The 21,919-nt window shown below is 37.3% G+C and overlaps 1 long non-coding RNA gene across 1 annotated transcript; it reads left to right on the plus strand.

Annotated features, from left to right (window-relative positions):
* Positions 1-3,483: 3,483 nt before the first annotated feature.
* On the plus strand, positions 3,484-21,550 carry LOC121733236. The gene is made up of 3 exons (XR_006036527.1): positions 3,484-3,494; positions 9,276-9,280; positions 21,473-21,550. It is a non-coding gene; the product is annotated as an uncharacterized LOC121733236 (long non-coding RNA).
* The last annotated feature ends 369 nt before the right edge of the window (positions 21,551-21,919 follow it).

Here is a 21,919-nt window from a genome sequence, read left to right on the forward strand (position 1 = left end):
CACAACTTAGTAATTATTTTCCTCAAGCGCCCTCTTAAAAACCTTTGTAGACCACCTTGGTAGTTGCTAGCCACTTACTAGAAAAATGAAAAATATTACTCATTTAGTATTTTGTTTTAATTAGACTGTGCCTAATGAAACAAAGGTTCCATAACAATAAACCCCAAAACAGTATTTCACTATAGTTTGTGCGTTTTAAGATGATATGGGTGACACTTCTCATATTCCTTGCTACGGGTTTTTTTATAAGAAAACAAAAAAAATCAAAACGTAATAAATTATATTCCATCTACAAAAACAAATGTTTCCCATAATTGTAAATGAATAAAAATGAAAAGTTGCTAAATGCTAACTTATTAATATAAAATTATAAATTTTAACTGTGAAAATTATTGTTACGAAAATATTTGAAAAATGTCAGATGCATGAAATGGAACTTATGCCAATAGATATTGACACTGTTGAATCGAAATCAAATCGATAAAAAGGGCGGCCATTTTAAATCGCCGGCGCCACTCTGAAACGTCAGTACGAAATCGATAATTTCGATTGCAATTCCTTTACGAAGTGATTCGATATTTTTAAATTATCTATTAATTTTCTTAGGTAACTTCCCTACTATTGTCAATTATAATGTGTCACCCATATCATCACGCACAAACTATAGCGGTTTTTTTTAAATCTTCTGTCATTACTCATTGGTCATAAAACAGTATAATAGAATTACAGTAGACTACATTTTAAGACTGCGGCTGAAGCACGCACACTTATGCATAATTTTCGATAACTTTAAAGCGCAGAACAATGGAGTGGTAAAAGTAAAGCTTTTGTTTTGGAAATATTTTAAGAAAACTAAGTTACACTACTGTGTATTGTAGATAAGCAACTTTCTCAGAAATGTCTTATTGTTATCTAAATTACAACAATTTACACAATATTGTTTACTTGACACAACGGGAAGTGTTATGTGGACCAACGCGATAAAGTGATAATAAAGTATAAACATAAATAAAGCAATGGGCTACTGTCCACTAGAATAAAAATTATGAAAAACACAGTTTTGTTTATAAAAATACTATAGAGATCATGTTTGTTTATAGGAAATTCAAAAGGACGCCCGCAACTCCGTTGCGCCAAAATTCGTTTATCGCGTGGAAACCGTACTTTTGTCCTGGATGAAAAGTATTCTATATCCTTTCCCGGGACTCAAAGTATCTCTGTACCGAATTTCAGCAGAATCAGAAAAAACTAAATTTCTTTAATCTATAAGGGTTGCTGTTGGTTATTATTTTGTTGACAACCAATCAAAAGCGCTTAAAATAAACTTCTATCAAATAATAATAATAATATCTATGGACGCTTCACACCACGTCAGTCTGGCCCCGTGGTAAGTACCTGAAGGACTTGTGTTACAGGTACGAAACAACGGAAATATATAAATTAATACTTTTATTAATATACATATATTTAAGATTTTTATTATATGATACACATATTTTTTAATACACACCCATGACTAGGACCCGATCTAGCCATTTAGCCGCTCCAGGCAAAGATCATTTTCGCCGCCCTTTACATTATACAGGAAACATATTTGTTGGGGGAAAATGAGAGGAATATTTAAGTAAAACACTCAAATATTTCCACTAGCAAACTTAAGGTAGGTTAGCTGGTAAAATTCTCAAACTTAAGTGGTGGATGGCTAGGTTGGAAGATAGGAACAAGTCATTTTGCCGCCCCTCATTTTTGCCGCTCTGGGAAAATGCCCGGCTCGCCCCCCCTTAGATCGGGCCCTGCCCATGACCCAGGAACTTATGAAAACTTTTTGTTCCGTCGACGGGATTCGAACCCGCAACCCCCGGCTTGAGCTGCCAACGCGCTCACCACTGAGCCACAGAGGTCGTCAATATTCGTGTAGTTCTCTTGTAAAATACTTACTCAACTTTTGCTCATAGAGATATGCAGTATGAAATGTATGGTTATGTCATAAACAATTTCTAGCATACCCAACACCAAAGAAAGTAATACAAGTTTTGTTAATAGTTCCACTATTACATATTTTTAACATAAAATTACACATTACGTAATGCGTTACATTTTATTAACTGTTACTATACCACCTATATTAAAAGTAATAAACCTATATTGTTTATGGGAAAAAGTGTTCATAGATTCAGGAAATGTTCAGATGCGAAGAAAGTTATTTATGTATCTTATTTTAGGTTGTTAATTGATTTGTGAATTAAATATTAACTTCCTATCCACTAAAATATGTGAACTTCAAAAGAAATAAGTTCCCTTAGCTATAATGCTTTGGTTAATATAATTTTCGAAATTCCTCACTTGGTTGGATAATGTCTTAACCCTACCCAATCAAAAGTTCTAGTAAATAAATTAATTCCTGTCATTCCTGATTTCAAATTCCGACTGTCAGTAGACGTTGGCATCTTGGCTAATGACTGTAACCTGCAGAATTATTATAATACTTATCGGAGAATATGATCATAATATTTAATATAATATAAAAATAAGTCGGGTTTTCTTTCATGACTCTGTAACTCCAGAACACACGAACCAATTCTACGGTTTTCCATTCGGAAAGGTCTCGGGCTCCGTGAGGTCTATAGAAAAAAAATCAGAAAAAACTTCAATCATTTTATGGCAAAAAACGTTTAACGGCTGCTTTCAGAAACACTTTATTGACCTTGATTCTTGCTAGTTTTAATGAAGAGTTTGACAGAAAATGTAGAGATAATGTCAAAATCTTCATTGAATTAAAGTCAAGAAAACTTTTCTGAGTGCGGCTTCTCCTAGGTAAAACTCCTCAAATAGTAGGGGAGGTCGCGCTCATTTTAAAAAGTAATTTCATACCGAGCGAAAATCGTAACAATAATACTATTCTATTAATACATAAGAGTTTTGATCGTCAGCTGCTCCAGTATGGGTGGAATAAAAATTGAGAGTATCAAAGTTGTTGTTGGGAATCGTATTGAATTGACATTAAAAAGATCCCAATTCGCACCCAATAAAGCTTCATATCTAGATTATACACGTTCAGGTTCGGTAGTTGTTATTTTAGTTTTAGTATATAACAACAGATTTTTTTTTATGAAATAAGGGGGCAAACGAGCAAACGGGTCACCTGATGGAAAGCAACTTCCGTCGCCCATGGACACTCGCAGCATCAGAAGAGCTGCAAGTGTAGGGAAGGGAAGGGAATAGTTGAGGGTAGGGAAGGGAATAGGGTAGGGGTTAGGGGATTGGGCCTCCGGTAAACTCACTCACTCGGCGAAACACAGCGCAAGCGCTGTTTCACGTCGGTTTTCTGTGAGAACGTGGTATTTATCCGGTCGAGCAGGCCCATTCGTGCCGAAACATGGCTCTCCCACGTATAAAAACAGCACGTATAACAACAGATGGCGCTTTTAAAGTAAAATGTATATAATTCTTCTTCACAAATATTGACTATCGAATTAATTACTTAAAATTGCTATGTGGGACAATTTAATGGTTAATTCAAACGAAAATCGCCGTCAGCTGAATATTTGCAGGTGGAGATGTCGTCTACGCGACGCCCTAGGATACATTGAGCGCGAAATAGGGCTATATTGGTTATAGCTTATATCGCTGACTGACGGGCTTTCCACCCGCATATTAACGACTGACGGTGGTCTTTATTATTAAAAAGGTATCAACATTCACCTGTATAAATTTTGTACGGTATGAAATGACTTTATATTTTAACTTTTTTAACATAGTTCAGTAACGCGACTGACGTTGAATCCCCCGTCTGCGATACGGCTGACGGTGCATTTTTGGTTAAGCATGACCTCAATAATCATCCATAAAATTTTCATTCGGTATAAAATCACTTTTCGCAATTATTTTTTTTACAACTTTGAAATACTCTCAGTTAACATTCCACCACGGGTGCGGCGACTGACGCTGATTATGTTGATTGATAAATATTAAGCTACCGCTGGACAAAAATTTGGTCGGTATGAAATGACTTAGCAAACGATAGCACTTCCTCCCCTACTAAAATCAAATCAAATCAAATCAAATCATTTATTTCGGGCATCAGTGGCCCATATGACAAATACCTTAAATCTAACATACATATCAATTATATAATAAATACCTTAAAACTAACATACATATTTTATATATATTCTTAAATACTAACACTGTCACGTTTTGCCGGCGACGTGACTCGCTTCGTTCCGGAGTCTCCCCCGGAACCTCCGATAGACTACATCCATCGGCCAGAACTCCGGCGCCTCGAAAGTCGACAGAAGATGCGTCGGTACTCTCACCACAAAGGAGCTAAAGTTAACCTTGTGGCGAGACTGCAGACGCTCGACCCTCAGGCGCAGTGTTGTCTTCTTCTGGATGTAGTCCACGACGTCCTCGACCTCCATGGACCAGTGCAGGCGGGATATGTACAGGGGCGTCGCGGGGACCTCGCTCCGCAGACGCAGCTCAGGTACATATGGTGCGGTGCCGCGATGGTTGCGGGCGGCGGGCTTCTTCTTCCTCCTCTCCACCAGTATGAAGCCCTCCTCATCGCACCTCCTGCTCTCGTCTTTGCCAAGCCGAGAAGACTCCACCTTAAAATAGATCATACACAATTTGAAAGCTAACCTATCTTTCTCTACCATAACTCTATGGTGTAAGCTGTGACTTGTGATAGTCGTAGGCGTAACAAGTATACAATTATTTTAATATCGATCACATTTATCAGTGTGATAAATCGTGTCAACCCCGAATTATCTTATCGGTGGGAACCGAGAACGGGGAACCGGGAACTAAGTGGGAACTCCGATAACGGTTCAATGGAACTTGCCGCCTAATTTACTGTCGAAAGTACGGGTAGGTTGAAGATAGCGTCTTTCAACCTTATTCCAAGAAAATAGGTTAGGCTTCGGTGTACTTAATATTAGAGGACTTTAAATAACGGGCTAATTAGTAATCACTAATCACTTAAATGTGATATGTATAATATTCTAAAAGACGCCGTCTTTGAAATTTACAATTAGTATCTTCTATTTGTTGCCAACTGTGGCATAATATATTTTGATTTTTGCCGACAAATATGTGGCTATAGCGGTTTTTGAGATATAGCCTGGAGACAGACAGACAGACAGACAGATAGACAGTCAGACGTCCAGACGGACAGACCGACAGACATCGAAGTCTTAGTAATAGGGTCGCGTTTTTAGTTTTTAACCTTTGGGTACGGAACCCTAAAAATGGATGGATGGATGTAAAGTCAGTGCACACTGTAAGGTCTCTAAGTGGTGACAACACCAGCATAGCAAGCTTAGCATGAGCAGAGAAGTATATACTATATAGGTCTACCAGAATCTGATGGCAAATTTTGACGGCAGATTTTAAAAAAATATCCTCGATCATTGGATAAATTTTTATGTTTGCATGTGTCACACACAGAATAAGCCGCTAAAAGGAAAAAAAAAGAATCAAAACGTTTTATTCTAATTACCCCGGCATTGCTAGAGTCAATTTAATTTCTCACTTTTTGCCATCAGATTCTGGTAGACCTATAATGCAAACACTGACAGAATTATTAAGGGACAGTTTTCCTTTTCAATCTGTCACTTTGTCTATTCTTCTGTAAAAAGAAAACAAACCCATTCTAAGCTATGCTTGCAGCATATGCAGATGAAAAAAACCAACAGTTTTTTTATAACATTTACAAGCTGTTGCCCGCGACTTCGTCCGCGTGGACTTTAGTTTATATCGCGCGGTGTCAACAAAATTTGTGTCAAATTTAAAAACTTTTTAAAGCCCTGGTAAGTGGTACCCCTCTTAGGGCCGCGCTACACCGGAATGGCAGCGCTGAAAGTGCTCGCCTCGCCGCTGCCATTCCGGTGTAGCGCGGCCCTTTATTAATCAAAATACCCAAAAACAGCTGTGCAGTGTGCACATAATCTATACTAATATTATAAATGCGAAAGTATCTCTGTCTCTCTGTCTGTCTGTCAGTCTCGCTTTCACGCCAAACGCCAAAACTACCGAACCGATTGTTATATCTATTCTACGGTGTTAAATAACTCAGTACTTTATCTGTGCAGTGACGTAACCTTAAACCCATCAATGATAAATAGTTTATGTGTAAAGTTGTGTAATTGGGGGGCTAAATAAGCTTTAAAATTTGGCATAAAATATAAAGTTTAATATAAAAAAATGAAATACTTATTGTGTGCACACTGCACAGCTGTATTGATTTAAGGGGTACCAGGGTTTTTTATAAAAACTTTTGACACCAATTTTGTTGACATCGCGCTTTATAAACTGAAGACCACGCGGACGAAGTCGCGGGCAACAGCTAGTAACTAATAAGTATGATTAGTTCTATGTTACAATGAAGTAAAAAATAAAACGCCATCTGTTGAATCGTATTAGAACTTAAATGTTCATTGCATCGATATATTTCTGGATTTTTTATTTATTTATAATATTTGTATGGATTGCCAGGGCAATGAAATATGAAGCCAAGTCTATGTTTTCAAGAAGTAGTACGAAACTTGCTCAGGCTTTTAGCCAGAATAAGTTATTCACAAAACGAGGATAAATAAATTTAAATTAATTATTAATTAATTGAAGTCATAATTAACGACATTACTTTCACTAATATCAATATCATAAGCCTCTCAATAACGGTAGGACACTTAAGTGATATTTAAGAAATTAAACGCTTTCTAATTTGGGCAAATTAATGAATAATTAATTTAAGTACGGTTACCTTAATGTGTTATTGACAAATTAGTACGCTGTACCACGGTAAAATATATTTTTACTGTGGCTGTACGATGTGGTTCATATAGATTGCTGGTTTTAGGGTTCCGCCCCTACGAGGTTAAAAACGGGACTCTATTACCCTTAATGGAGTCCCGTTTTTAACCTCGTAACACTTTAACCTGGTGACAGACGTGCGAGTAAGTACGCGGACGTATAGCTTGACGATACAACGAGCAAAGAGCCGCGAGCCTGGGGGCATGGTAATCCAGTGTGAGCGATCCTCGTGTGTCACTGACGCGAGCCGAGTAAGCTCGCGAACAAACCCGCGTACTTTAAGTTCGTACAGCTATCAGGCACTTCAATTATTATTATTACCAAGACTTCACTGTCTGTCACCAGTGTATCGCCAAAACCACGAAGCTATACAGTTTAATTGTCACATAATATTATGAACTTCTGTTGCCCCTTTAACAATAAATACTAGTAGAAACAAAATAAATATTTAAAGGGGGATTGTCATACAACAATACCACACAATACCTTATACAACATACAAGTTATTCTGTACCTATTCAATGTAGTTGCCAGGTCTTACCAGTTACCACAAAATAAACACCACTTTCCCCATAAAAATGCATAATCTAGTAAGTCGTGCTAGCATAATCATCTCATTATTGAAAGAATGGACTTTCTTCGGTGCCGGAGGAAAGTTCATCACAATGTTCAGACGACATTGGCTGACTCATCACAAACAATATCCTCTAATTTATACAGGGGAACGATTCTCATGGCTTGAATGTGGCTTCGATCGCAGACTGCAGCGGGTTTCAATGTATGAGAATTAAGCCCTTGTGAGAAGTGTCTTGCATCTCTGGTATAGAAAAACTGACTGTATATATGTATAGTGTATAAACACTCGGCTCCATTCGCGTAAATAAATATTTCCGCTGGAATCCCACATTTTCTCACAAAAAATAGTATTTGTCCTCCCCCGTGGTCTAATCCACTTTATCCACTAAAATTTTATACGTGGGAGAGCCATGCTTCGGCACGAATGGGCCGGCTCGACCGGATAAATACCACGTTCTCACAGAAAACCGGCGTGAAACAGCGCTCGCGCTGTGTTTCACCGAGTGAGTGAGTTTACCGGAGGCCCAATCCCCTAACCCCTACCCTATTCCCTTACCTACCCTCAACTATTACCCTATTCCCTCTTAAAAGGCCGGCAACGCACTTGCAGCTCTTCTGATGCTGCGACTGTTCACGGGCGACGGAAGTTGCTTTCCATCAGGTGACCCGTTTGCTCGTTTGCCCCCTTATTTCATAAAAAAAAATACATAAGAATCGTTAGTTATCCGTGAGATTTGTGCATTCAAACAAACACTTTACTTTATAAATTAGTATAGATAATTAGATAGTCTCGTTCCTTATTAAAGTTACCAACAATACGTAACGATTTCCTTTAAATAATACTACGGTAAGGTACTATAAAATTATTTTAATCACATGTAAACTGGCAATAAACTCGTAAGGTTTGTTTTTAAATTCGTCAATAGTGAAAGTAGAAGTTCATTGGCTCGGTTATGAACTTATGAGAAACAAAATTCCAGGCATTGTGAATGGGGCACATGGCGTAATACACGTAACGCCGGTTTGTGTGAATGGGTAATGCCACGGTCACATTGAAAATCGGTGCAATTCATACTAATATAATTATGACAAAGCGCAAGTGTAGGTCTGTTGTCTTTTCACACTTAAACGGCTGAGCCAATTTTGCTGAAACTATTCACGGAGATGTTTTAGGAAAGGGAAATATGGGAGATGTTTTAGGGAAGGGTTGTATCACGGGGAGCGCTCTGAGGAATTGTTCGGAATCATACCGTCTGCAACTTTTCGCCATCGTCCCACGCGAAAACATACCATCCTCATCACCTTGATGAGTGGCAGACTTTCACAGTGCGTTTTTCGCGTAACTTTTTACCGCGCACTGTAAAACTCTGGAACGAACTGTCACCGGCAGTATTTCCGGACCTTCAAGAAAAGAGCGTATTCCCTCTTAAAAGGCCGGCAATGCACCTGCAGCTCTTCTGATGTTGCGAGTGTCCATGGGCGACGGCAGTTGCTTACCATCAGTTGACCCGTTTGCTCGTTTGCCCCCTTATTTCATAAAAAAAGGGTCAAAACGACATCTTTGTCAATCTGTCACTTTGTCTAGTTTCCCGTACAAAGAAATTATCTCTATGATTGCCATGCTAAGCGTGCAGGCCACTTGAAAAATATGTTCTATCAATTCTGGGACATATTTGCGCGATGCCATAATGATACAAGGTTTCTATGAAACTACAATTATTTAGCTTACATAATTTAACAACGTAATAAAACAGTGCTTCCGTTTACGGAAAGGACATCCTTCTATTAAAATGATCGTTTACTTGCCTACTGGATACTTATTAAAAAACTTTATGGTTCCATAAAATGTTATTCAAGTGCCTGTACGCCTGCCGTATACTTAGATTAAGTGGATCTCAAAAGTGGTCACATGCTGTCTATTCTTTATAACAAGTACCTATAACCTATTAGAAAATGACAGCATCTGGTTTATAAAACCCCTTACTAGAAGTCTGAAAAAAGAATATTTGTTGCATGCAACGATAGAGATCATCTATAAGTATATATTATAAAACAAAGTCGCTTTTTTTCCCTCATGTCCCTTTGTTCCCTCTAATCTTTAAAACTACGCAACGGATTTTGATAATTCTTTCAGTGTTAGATAGCCCATTTATCGAGGAAGGCTATAGGATATATTTTATCACGCTATGACTAATATGAGCGAATAAATACAGGAAAATGTGGAAAAAACGGGGAAAAATATTTGAACGGGCTAACTTGAACGCGCTAATCTCAGGAAGTACTGGTCCGATTTGAAATATTCTTTCAGTGGTAGATAGTTCATTTATTGAGGAAGGCTATAATCTTTTTTTTATTACGGTAAGACTAATAGGAGAATGTGGAAAAAACGGGGGAAATTATTTGAAAGGGCTTATCTCGCGAACTACTGGAGCAATTTTTATGTTATTTGGCACAGATAAGAAGTAGACCACGTGAAGGATCATAGGCTATCGATTTTAATAATTTTTTCATATATATTTTATACCCGCGCGACGCTAGTCAAAAATATTTTATTGTAGTACATAAAATGTCATAATGTAATACAACAACAAAAATCATTTTTCTGGATGGAAACTGTCCCGTATCTTTCTGAAAAGGTAGCCGACAGTCAGATCTTTGTGTTATTAATTATACAATACGCCGGGCTCTCAAGCCGGTGGTGCTTAACACGTAAGACGTTCTAAAAGTATTAGCTTCAGAAATAAAACAATTTCAATATTTGTATGGATTCTCTTCCACGCCTAAGCGGCCGTGGTAGAGTCGTGCCTGAGCTATTCCAATTAAGAGTAACATGTACGAAGTGGGTCACTTTCAACAATACTGCGACAGTTAGTCCAAAAGTAGAAACTATTGGTATTGTGGGGATCTCGGTCAATGTGCCTCCTGTGTTGTGAACGGTGTGGCGTACAGACTGTGGAAACTGATAGATATGACAAGAAAATAGAGAAAAGGAATAGAAATTGAGGATAATATCTACATACGTATAAAAGCAAATCGTGTTAGTTATACTATTAATTATTACTCAAGAACTGCTTCACCGATTCGGCTGACTGAGGGAAGTAGTTTAGAATCAGAAGATAAACAAATTATTATAAGAGTAACTGTTTGGAGGGAAAAAGGGGATATAGAACGTTGAATGGGAACGGAACTTTGTTGAAACTTCAAATCTACTCAATTTGCTATAAAAAGATGTAATTATTATGATGATTGCACCGGTTGTATTCTTTGATTATTATTAAAATTCAACAATTAAAGCGTTCTTCTAATTGGTCAGTCCTATCTTATGAGTGTCTTGATGAGCATTCCGAAAATACCAAAAAAAAATTGTAGCGTCTGGACTCTGGCTCTACCATTATAATAATACTAGCTGTCCCGGCAAACGTTTTTTTGCCATTTAAATTATTTCGCCCGTATTGTTTTATTGAAGTGACTAAATAAGTATGTCACCATGGAAACGTTCATCGCTATCCCGTCTCACGTTAATGGTCGCCGCCAGTCTCGAGTTGTAATAATTTACTATTATTTATTTAACAAATGCACTTATCAATATAAAAAGTATCCAGTAGCCGATTCTCAGACCCACTGAATATGCATAGCCGTTTCCGAGGAGTTCGCGGCCTAACATTGTGATTTGTGACAGGAGAATTTTATATATAAGAATATTATGTATTTATAGGCATAAATGAGACATATCTACATATAGTTTCTATATCCATGTCACATTCTTGCCGATTCGCGTATTGTTTCTATGTATGTATTTGTAATTCCAATTAGACCTGTCTCATTTTTAACTTCAAGACTGACCCAAGACCTCTTAAGTATCAGGTTTAGGCGTGCCAAAACTCGCGTTTGCCATTAGCGGCCTACATAGTCCATTGCCATTCTAGCGATGGCCAGACATATTATCTATGTCATGGATTAGTCATCGAATGACCAAATATATTGTTTAGATGTTTTAGTATATTAGAATTAGTTGATCCGGCAAACCTTTTTTTTTTAATAACTCTATCTCAAATCTCAATTCTACAAAAACGCATCAAAATCCGTTGAGTAGTCGTGAAAATCTAAACATGAAATAAATAAAAATAAAATAAAATAAAAAACTCTTTATTCAAACAAACAAAACAGATCAATTTACACATGTTACAAAAACAGAAATAGTTTGAATTGGCGGCCTTACTGCTGGAAGCAGTCTCTACCAGGCAACCATAATAAAGTACCTGACTGACTCTGACTCTTCTCACTAAATCACGTCTTCTCTTATCTTTAAAACAATAATATTTTAATAGTGCACCTGACCCTAACATGACTACATAGGTACTTAAACTTAGATCTCAAAATCTGTAAGGTCTAGAAAACTGATTTTTTTACACAAGTAATTTCAGTTCATGAGGATTAAATGCTCAAGACGAAACACGATTACTGAGAAAATGCTCGATAGTTTCTTTTTTACAAAAAACTGGTTTTAGACACATTTTTGCCTGGATCTTCCAAGTTTCTCGTCTTGTCTTTAATATTTTTTAATATTTAAAAAGGTATTGATAAAACCTAAAGCTCAAAATACGTTCGTCTTTTATTCAAGTAAAACTAACTTGGCGATGATTCCGCGTCGTCCTTTTTCACCTGTCATATGAAAAACGGGCGTCAGTGTGAAGAGAGAACGACGATGTTTGATTATTTGGGTCAGTAGCCCTCTTAAGTAGCGTCCTTTATTGGTGTTTGACAAGTCAATCAGCCAATCAGCCCTGCGCTTACGTAGGATTTAGGAGTGTTTAGTAATCTGTGGCTGCGCCTGAAAGCTTTTTCAACGGTTGCTCTAAATCGCTCTAATTCCTGTAAACAACGTGAGAATCTTGCCATCCAGCCGTATACTCTTTCTCGCTCTGTGGTCTCCGACCTCCATAGGACCAACCGGTTCCTCACGTCAACGTCTCCATGCTAATTGCAAGCGAATCGGACGTGACCGTGCAAATTAATTAAAGACACGAGCAGATGAATTGGGTAAGTAACATTTTACAACATAGCAATTACTCATTTTTAACCAACTTTCAAATAGGGAGGGTTATAACTTATAACCCTTATAATTTGAACAAACCTTGCAAAGTACAGTTCATCATCTAGCTAATATTAGCTGTATATAAAATCGTCATTTTTTGATTTCAAATAAATTTCCAATCAGATTCGGCTGCGTTTCCACTAGAGAATTTTTTTATGATCCAATAGAATCGCTGCGCTCAGCGGGGTCCCGTCAATGAAACGATTCTATTGGTTCTCAAAAACACAATCCTCGCAACACATCTCTGGTGGAAACGCAGCCAGCCTCCATTTAAATGCAAAAAAGACAATTTTAAAATTGTTAACTACCCACTTTATGGAATCATGTCTTGAATTAAGAATACCTTTCCTTTCGAGCACCGTTGCGTAAGTCAAAATATTTGAGTGTTTTAATTAAATTGTCTCTTGTATTTACAATTCGGTTTTTGCATGACCGCATGCGTCGATGCTTCATGAAGTTTTTACTTTCTACAGGCAATTCTGCAGATATTTTTTCGAAATGAAATGTCTTCTTCGAAGCCATGTGTTTCTTTCTTGCTTTAGTTCTGAATCTAAATCTTAGTTCCTTGATTAGTTCTGAATCTAAATCTTAGTTCCTTGATCGGTCAACATTTTAAATGTTTGTCGTTTGCTACGAATAATCAAAACTAGTCATTTGGCATTTCTTGATAGGGCCTACCCTGTACGGTATTGATAATATATCAAAATTAGTTTTGATTTGGTCTTGCTTTTTTCGCCAGGCCAAGACCAAGATTGCACACCATGAGCAAAATTGGTCTTGGTCTTGCAGTCTTAGTATTTGTCTTACTGAAGAACTGACCAAGACCAATTTTGCTCATCACTACTGGACGGGATGGAATCAGTCTCAAATATGATTAAAAGTAGCAGATTCTACTGAAGTAATAAAAATACGTGTAGCTCTCAGGGACTGCCGTGGCAAAGTGTTAGGTTTATTTTCGTTACGGAATTTCTTGACTCGGTCGCCGCTCTCAAAGCCCGCGATAAAAGCTATGCAATAGCTTAAGAGGATACCACAGCAGCTAGAGAAATGAAAAAAAAGTACGTGTAATATCTATAGCTGTCTCCCTTACCTCAAGCCTATACCGCAGAACGCGATAGAGACAACTGCAGAAAATCCAGAAAATCAACGATTCGTTGTCCCCTGATTCCTTCTCCAAAACTTAACCGATTTAAGTACTTTTTTCATTAAAGATTAAAAAAAGGCTTGAGCTGTGTTCCTATGTTTTGCTTTTTTTGTATAATCTATCCAAATCTGTTTTCTGGACGTTTGAACACAGTGGAAAATCTGGCCATTTTTTTGGGTTTTTGAACGTTCATATCTTATTTAATAATTAAATTATGAAAAAAAGGAAAACATAGGGACATTGTATTAGTGGCCGTAGATATTCAGGAAAAAAATTATAACTCTACTAGCATTATCCAGGGAGGAAACAGGGGACAGCGTTTGTATGGGAAAAATGGCGGTGTGGAATCCTCTTAAAACTTGCGCGGTTTAAGTCAAAGGTAACTTTAAAATATCACATAAACATTACGCTACTTTTTAATTCCGTAACGATGTCTGATAAGATGGTCCAGATAGTGCCTAACGGTGATGCTCGCTAGGTTACGAGGCTATCATGCAGACGGACATACGAAAACATGCATCCAACATTAAACCTTACTACTATAAATTAAAGTTGAAAATCCCGAGAGTGGTTATTCAGAAACAGGTGATGATACTGTCAGATTGCTCACAGAATTTTAAGCTTTAATCTGTAGGCATAAGGGATTATTTCGCGTGTTGTATTTTTCAGTAAATCTGACAAATGTTTCGGGCCCCCGGGCATATAAATGCCCACAATGGTTAACGTTACGTTGTACGTCACGTAAGTGGGTATATGGGATACCTTTGACATGAAAGGGCCGTGTGATGAAACATCGGAACCTTTTTATGTAATACCTAAAGGACTACAGCGGGGCTACACGTGGGAGAGCCATGCTTCGGCACGAATGGGCCGGCTCGACCGGAGTCGTTCCATATACCACGTTCTCACAGAAAACCGGCGTGAAACAGCGCTTGCGCTGTGTTTCGCCGAGTGAGTGAGTTTACCGGAGGCCTAATCCCCTACCCTATTCCCTTCCCTACCCTCCCCTATTCCCTTCCCTTCCCATCCCTACCCTCCCCTATTACCCTATTCCCTCTTAAAAGGACGGCAACGCAGAAGAGCTGCTCTTCTGATGCTGCAAGTGTCCATGGGCGACGGAAGTTGCTTTCCATCAGGTGACCCATTTGCTCGTTTGCCCCCTTGTTTCATAAAAAAAAAATGGTCGCTTTGAAGAATCATGATATGAATCATAATATGATTCATTTTTCTAAAATCGTAAAATGCAACTCTGCTTGCAATTCATTTCTGTATTTTTGTACTGATTTGACATATGTCAGTTTGACAGTTTTGACAATTCATTTGCTGAATTGATTGAGAGGAATTGCTAAATGTGACCATTTTAGCCCCGCAGTAACAACTAACAAGTGTGAAAGATTTTTTAAAAATAAAATAAGGGTGCAAACGAGCAAACTGGTCAACTGATGGAAAGCAACTACCGTCGCCCATGGACACTTGTAACATCAGAAGAGCTGCAGATGCGTTGCCGGAGGCCGGCCTAATTTGATATTTCTCGTTTATTTGTTCCGTCCTCATTATAACCACAAAATCGACAGAAAATGGAAATGGAGAATTTTCTTCAATATCAAATTGTGTAGACTCTACAGTCTACTATTTCAGAAATTATTTTATCAAAAAATATTTTAGTAAATTCTATTCGTTAGTCTTGTAAGTTGTACATCATCTCAAGAGCAGTTAGGGCCAACCCACACGTACCATAACCATACCACATCGCAACGATTTGAATGTGGTCGAGCAGTGGTCACGTGTGAATGGTGTCGCTGCAGCTTTTTGTAGTTGCGTTGTGGTACCGACAAAATGCCCACGTGGTTACGTTGTCGCCAGTCGTTGCGATGTGGTTACGTACGAAAGTCAATAATACGGAGGGGGGGAAGAGCACGGGCGGTGTGCGCGCACTGTCATTGCATCGACGCAAGGTTGTGGTTGGGATGTGGTCGGTATCACACAAGTGGTCGACAACGACTGCAAAATGTGGTACGTGTGAATGGTCCAGTTAATTTAGACATATTTTACAATACGAAATATACGCCCGACCACGTGGTGTGGTTGTCGTGTGGTTGTGGTACGTGTGGGTTGGCCCTTAATAGGCAACTGCCTAATGTTATAGATAAAGCAACAGAAATTAATATAATTTATAGTATATAGTACTTACAATTCGTCAAAGAACTAAAGTCACCGACATAGTGCAGAGAATCAGTACGCTGAAGTGGAACTGGGCTGGTCACGTAGCTCGAAGAACAGACGATCGCTGGAGTAAACTTATTCTGGAATGGAGACCAGTGCTGGGAAATCGGGGTGTAGGTCGACCACCAACTAGGTGGGACGACGATCTCCGCTTAGTTGCGGGCCCATGTTGGATGCGAGTAGCAGGAGATCGGTCATCTTGGCGTTCATTGAGAGAGGCCTATGTCCAGCAGTGGACGACTATAGGCTGATATGATGATGATATTACTTACAGTTATAAATTATAATATACGAATCAGTTAAGTACGAGTAAGTAAGTACTATGTAAGTATATGGATATGGATGAGTCATAAACTCTATATAACGTATGTAACGGAAAGTCCGGTCGTTTGTCTGACCAAACGGTATATTAGGCCGTTTAGTCAATTGTTTTATTGTATTCAATAAAATGAGCATGGCTGTATATCACGACATTAGCTGTAGGTCTACTATTAAGCACAGTATTAAATAAAAGAACTTTATGAGGCCCAGTTGCGAAGTTTGAATAAATTCTAACGGTTTAGAATTTAGATAAATCACATAATATAGAAACCAAAATTGGTTTCATATGTGTGTAAAATTATGTGTACGTATAGGGAAATCGCAGACGACAGACTTTTTGTGCGATCGAGTCTGCGGCGCCGCAGACTCGATCGCACAAAAAGTCTGTCGTCTGCAATCTCCTATACACTTACACAAGCATGATTGAACATGATTTCTATAAGCTTAAATTGTTAACGTGCGGCCCGTGCCGACTGAACGTTAAAAAAAGAGTGCTGCTGTCATGTATCACACGTCTCTTTTTACCACGCAGTGTTCCTAGTAGTGACATCTCTCTTGCACAGGCCTTTGTTTCTCTATTCCGCTAGGTATATTAACTTTATGTTAAATCACATAGACAGAAGTACAAAACGAACGTTTAAGTAAAAAATGTATTTTTCACTTATGCACTTTTAAGAAAGAAAGAAAGAAAGAAAGAAAGAAAGAAAGAAAGAAAGAAAGAAAGAAAGAAACTTTATTTGGTAAAACAATAAAGTATGTACAATACGAATAATCAATAACATTAAGAGTAAGGGCCTGTGACGGCCAGACGTTCCTCAGTTTAGGAAAGCTGAAAGTTTAGATACCTGTTTGTGACCTTTACAGATATAAGAACAACGAAGAACAAGAAGCAACTATGGAGTTTCGGTCACAGGTCACGGTAAAGGCACGGACGTAAAAAAAGTAGGTCACAAACAGGTTTTCAGCTTCCCCAAACTGAGGAAGGTATGGCCGTCGCAGGCTCTTGGTCCATTTCTCAATATAATATTAAGCTATACATGTGCAGAAAGAGAAAAGAAGACAATTTTATTTACTAACATGGCTGAAATCTGAATATACGCGAACGAAAAACTTTGTAACCCTTTTTACGAAAAACGGGGGAACGTAGGTGCATGAAATTTTGCACAGTTATAGTTTATATGGTGAAGGAGCATTATAGTAAGTAGTAGATAAAAAGTTTCCTATGTACTTTCCCGTAACGCAAAGTATTGCTAGTAAGGATATTCGCAGTATCTAATGCTAAGTCAATAATGTTTTAATAAAGATGGCGTATGCTCATACAAAGCGGTCCTCAGAATTTGTTCCTATACGACATATAAATACCTACCTCTGGTATATAAATATCTATAAATTACAACAATGAATGCGACAGATAATACGTAACGAATGATATAGAAAAGGATTGCTATATATTTTGAGTTGCACTTGACAGGCGCATCGGCGCGCATGCGCGACATAGATCAAGAGAATACTGTTATTGTTGAACAGAAGAGATATTTAATAAAACAAATTGTTTGTTCGATATTTTTTTATTATTCTATACATATTATAATATTATAATAGAGTCGGTCGTAACTCGTAGGAAAACAAAAGTGTACCCAATGTACATAATATTTTAAAAAATCCATGGGGCGTTTCACGTGTAATTGTTTTTCTCTTTGTCTGTATATAAATACATAACATAGAGTTACTTTAGGAGTTTAGTCCGGATATACGTCCGAGCTAAACTCTTAGAGTACTTTTATAATCCATACTTCCCGGAAAAAGGTACAGTTCCCGCGCGATAACGAATTTTGGCGCAACGGAGTTGCGGGCGTCATCTTACTAGATGACGCCCGCAACTCCGTTGCGCCAAAAATCGTATCGCCCCTTATTTTAAGTATAATACCTATATATTTTAATCTTAAAATAAGGGGGCAAACGAGCGAATGGGTCACCTAATGGAAACAACTACCGTCACCCATGGACACTACATCCCTGATCCAAAATGAAAACAGATTATTTATATTATTAATATAGTCACTAGTCAGGACCATATTGAAATATTGTTCGGAGATATTCGTCGACACGGAGGGTATAATAACAATCCAGATACAATTCAGTTCAAGGGCATTTATATAAAATATTTAACCACCTGGAACTGCGGTCTTCTTTTACAGAAAATTGTATACTTACCAGTGGAACATTTTCCAATAATTAATTGCTCATCAGCAGTTAATAATATAAATAACACTTGTGGTGGACGCATTTATGGTTAAGAAGATCTAACCGAGGATGATATATTTTACCAAGTGATAAAAAATCTCAAGATAATGTTACAGTTTTAACTGATATCCTTTACGAGGAAAACGATTTATGTAACGTGGAACAAATCGTTGGATATATTTCAGGTTGGGTTTCCAGAAAACTTTGCGAACGTTTGAAATGTGAAACGTGTCGTTAATCTTTGTTTACCGATGAAAAATTATGGTTTCACAAACTGGTCACATTGAAAGATATCTAGGAGGTTTATGTTTTGCTTCACCCAATGTTTTTTTAGTCTGCTTATCAGAAAATTATCAAAAAATTCATTTAAAAGAACGGTCCCTTTTTCGGTAATTCTCGAGACATTCATCAGTTACAATATACTATTTTGAAATTTTTTAATCATTTATTTTATTTATTTATTTTGTTCAATACTGTATAAAATAATATTACAAAATACAAGAAATCTTGCCGCAAAAACTACAATGAGTTTATCTGGACAAGATGTGGTCGCATTAGTTAACTTTACACAATAGATGTTTTTAGGGTTCTGTACCCAAAGGGTAAAAACGGGACCCTATTACTGAGACTTTGATGTCTGTCCGTCTGTCCGTCAATTGATAACCTCCTTTTTTTGAAGTCGGTTAAAAATTGTGCTCTCTTGCCGATGAAACCACAGGCACCGCAAATTTTCTGATCCTTTTGGCGTAGTATATTTGTCTTGGTCTTCAAAATGGGCAGAACATATTGTAATATTTTTTTCAGGCATCCAGTCATACTTACTTCTAAAGTCATATTACTTCTGTTTTATAATACTTATAAAAATACTTACTTATAAAATGTATAGATTTATAATATAATACCTATAGACCCACCCCGGAAACCGAGCAGCGCATGGCGTACTAGACAGCTTACCTATCCATATTTTAATTTATAAAATAATTAATCTAACATGGTTTGGGCTAAATGTTAAAAGGGAAAACGCATGTGTAGTTTTAAATTAAAAAATATTAAAACGAAAAGATGTTTACAATATTACGCAATTAGTTGATGCCTACGTGTTGGTGCCTACGGAAGCGCTTCTGATTATTTCAATTGATTATTCTATTATCTGTCCTTATCGCGCTGCAGTTGTCGTCCGTATTTTCTATCCTTTTTTTAGTTTAATTTTTTGCATTGAATAATTTGCCGATAATTTTGGAAAATATCCAAATAAAAATTAATTACTAGATGTTTTTATGTACTTACTTGTGGTACGTAATTTTTTCATCCTTTTTTACATTATAAGTATAATTTTTGCATTTCCTAAAAACGCAGCTTGGCATTTTAAATCAAAAACGTGAGTCGTGACACAATGATATTCTAACGTGACACCTCGTCGCTCACTCGCTGCCAACATGCAACTAATTCAAAAGAAGGGACTTAGCTTCATTTGGCCGCATCAGACTGTACGCGCTAGTGCGATATCTACCTTTTTTTTATAATAGAATATCATAGTGCTAAGTACTCACATACGGTTTCGCTGGATAGTTTTACTCCAAATCGACTATGTCTACTCTGACTGTGTGGACCGCAAAACTCACAGCTCGAAGGCTCGCATTGAGCCGGCTCGATGGAATAAATATGATATCGATTTAGAATAAAACTATCGAGCAATGCTGAATGTGTGGACGAAATCCCGATCCGCGGGTTTCGCTCGACATTATTGCTCGATCGAGCAAAACCGTATGTGAGTATTTGGCATAATAAGTTAGGAAAAATCTAATTCTTCGTAGCCATGAGCTCTAAGAAAAACTCATTCAGGATATACCAATGTAAACATCTTACATCTTCGGTTACCGGAAAATTTATCACTAAGATACATTCCGTGGAACGTGTGTTTATGAAGATACGTCTTTAAATACATCGCTTCTTGTTGAATGGATTTTCGCCGATCTCGATGACGCCAAACTTATTAATAAATGAAGACCTTGTAGAATTGTACCTTCCGATCTCACATGAGTATTTTGGTCTGCCGACCATCTTCAGATACTCGAATCTTGAAGAAAACTGATAGATTACATTGTTAAAGGAGAAAGATTTGTAGAATTTTTAGAACTTTCTCAAAAATTAGGATTGGTGATTTTTAAAAGCTATTAAGCATTTTGTGAAGCTTGAAGCCAAAGTTGTTTATTTTTTAAACTAACCTTAAGAAAACTCTTAGAAGATCCGAAGCTAAAAGATAAATTTTCTAAGCATTCCCTAAACGCAAACTGCGAAGAAAAGTGCGTCAACATTTCGTTAATCTTCATCGCGATTATTATCTACACTCCTTATACGTACATAGAAAGTGAAAATATTATAAAACGCTTAACTAACTCGACGTAATAGGTTAATCTAACCCAATCAAAGACTATCCCTAAGCACATTTTGGCACACTTTTATCAATTAAGTCAATAGAAGTTATGTAAGCGGAGAAATCAGTTTTTTACATCTACCCTCGGGCACAACGCTCCAGGCACAGTCAATGACCATTCAGATAATTAAATTAAAGATTTTTAGCGAACGTGTGAAGATTGTAGCAGAATTTGCATATATTCGAAGAAAGCTTAGGAATTCGCGTTCTTTTTGAAATTTTTTCGTGTAGTTAAATCAATAATTATATTATTTTATAATTTCTAATCGATAAAAGCTAATTTATTTAAAAAAAGTGACAAAGTGGTGGTAGAGCTTGAAAATCATCTGTAAAAGGGTTAGCACTTAGAGTCCTAACTCCTAAGAGTTAGGAGACACTTTTCTTTTAAATTATGTTCAAAACGGTTTTTCCTCAATCAATACAAATTAAACATTTGTTTGAACTTATTTACAACTTGCCGTTAGTCATTAAATACTTTAATTTAAACAGTTGGGGTTGCATTTGAATTACGCATTATAGGGAAGGGGCGGGAGAGGAGGGGATAGGGGAGGGGGGTGAGGGGGGACCCCCATACCCCCTCCAGTTAGAAAATCAGTAGTTACCACGAATTTTTTTTTAGTTTTTGAGGTTATGTTCAATAAAACAACCAAATTAGTGGACTTACGACAAAATTAGTCTTTTTGGGTGTGGGCAAACTCGGTTCAAAATATGTCTTATGCTAGTATAAGACACACAGAACAATCCTATTAGAACTATAATGTTCATTGCATCGATATATTTCTGGATTTTTTATAATATTATAAATAAAATATATTTAAGATTTTTGAAATAGGTATTATTTTAATACACATCCAAGACCCAGGAACATTGAAAACTTTTTGTTCCGCCTGCGGGACTCGAACCCAGGACCCCCGGGATGAGCGCTGGCCACGCGCAATGCGAATTAATTTTCATCGATATTTTCATGGAAATAAGATATTTTCCCAGATCAAAATGTAGCCTATGTCCTTTCTCAGACTCTAGAATAACTGAGTACAAAATTTCATTGCAATCGGTTTAGTAGTTT

Source organism: Aricia agestis, chromosome 13 (assembly GCF_905147365.1).
Source record: "Aricia agestis chromosome 13, ilAriAges1.1, whole genome shotgun sequence".
In the NCBI taxonomy this organism is placed as follows: Eukaryota; Metazoa; Arthropoda; class Insecta; order Lepidoptera; family Lycaenidae; genus Aricia; species Aricia agestis.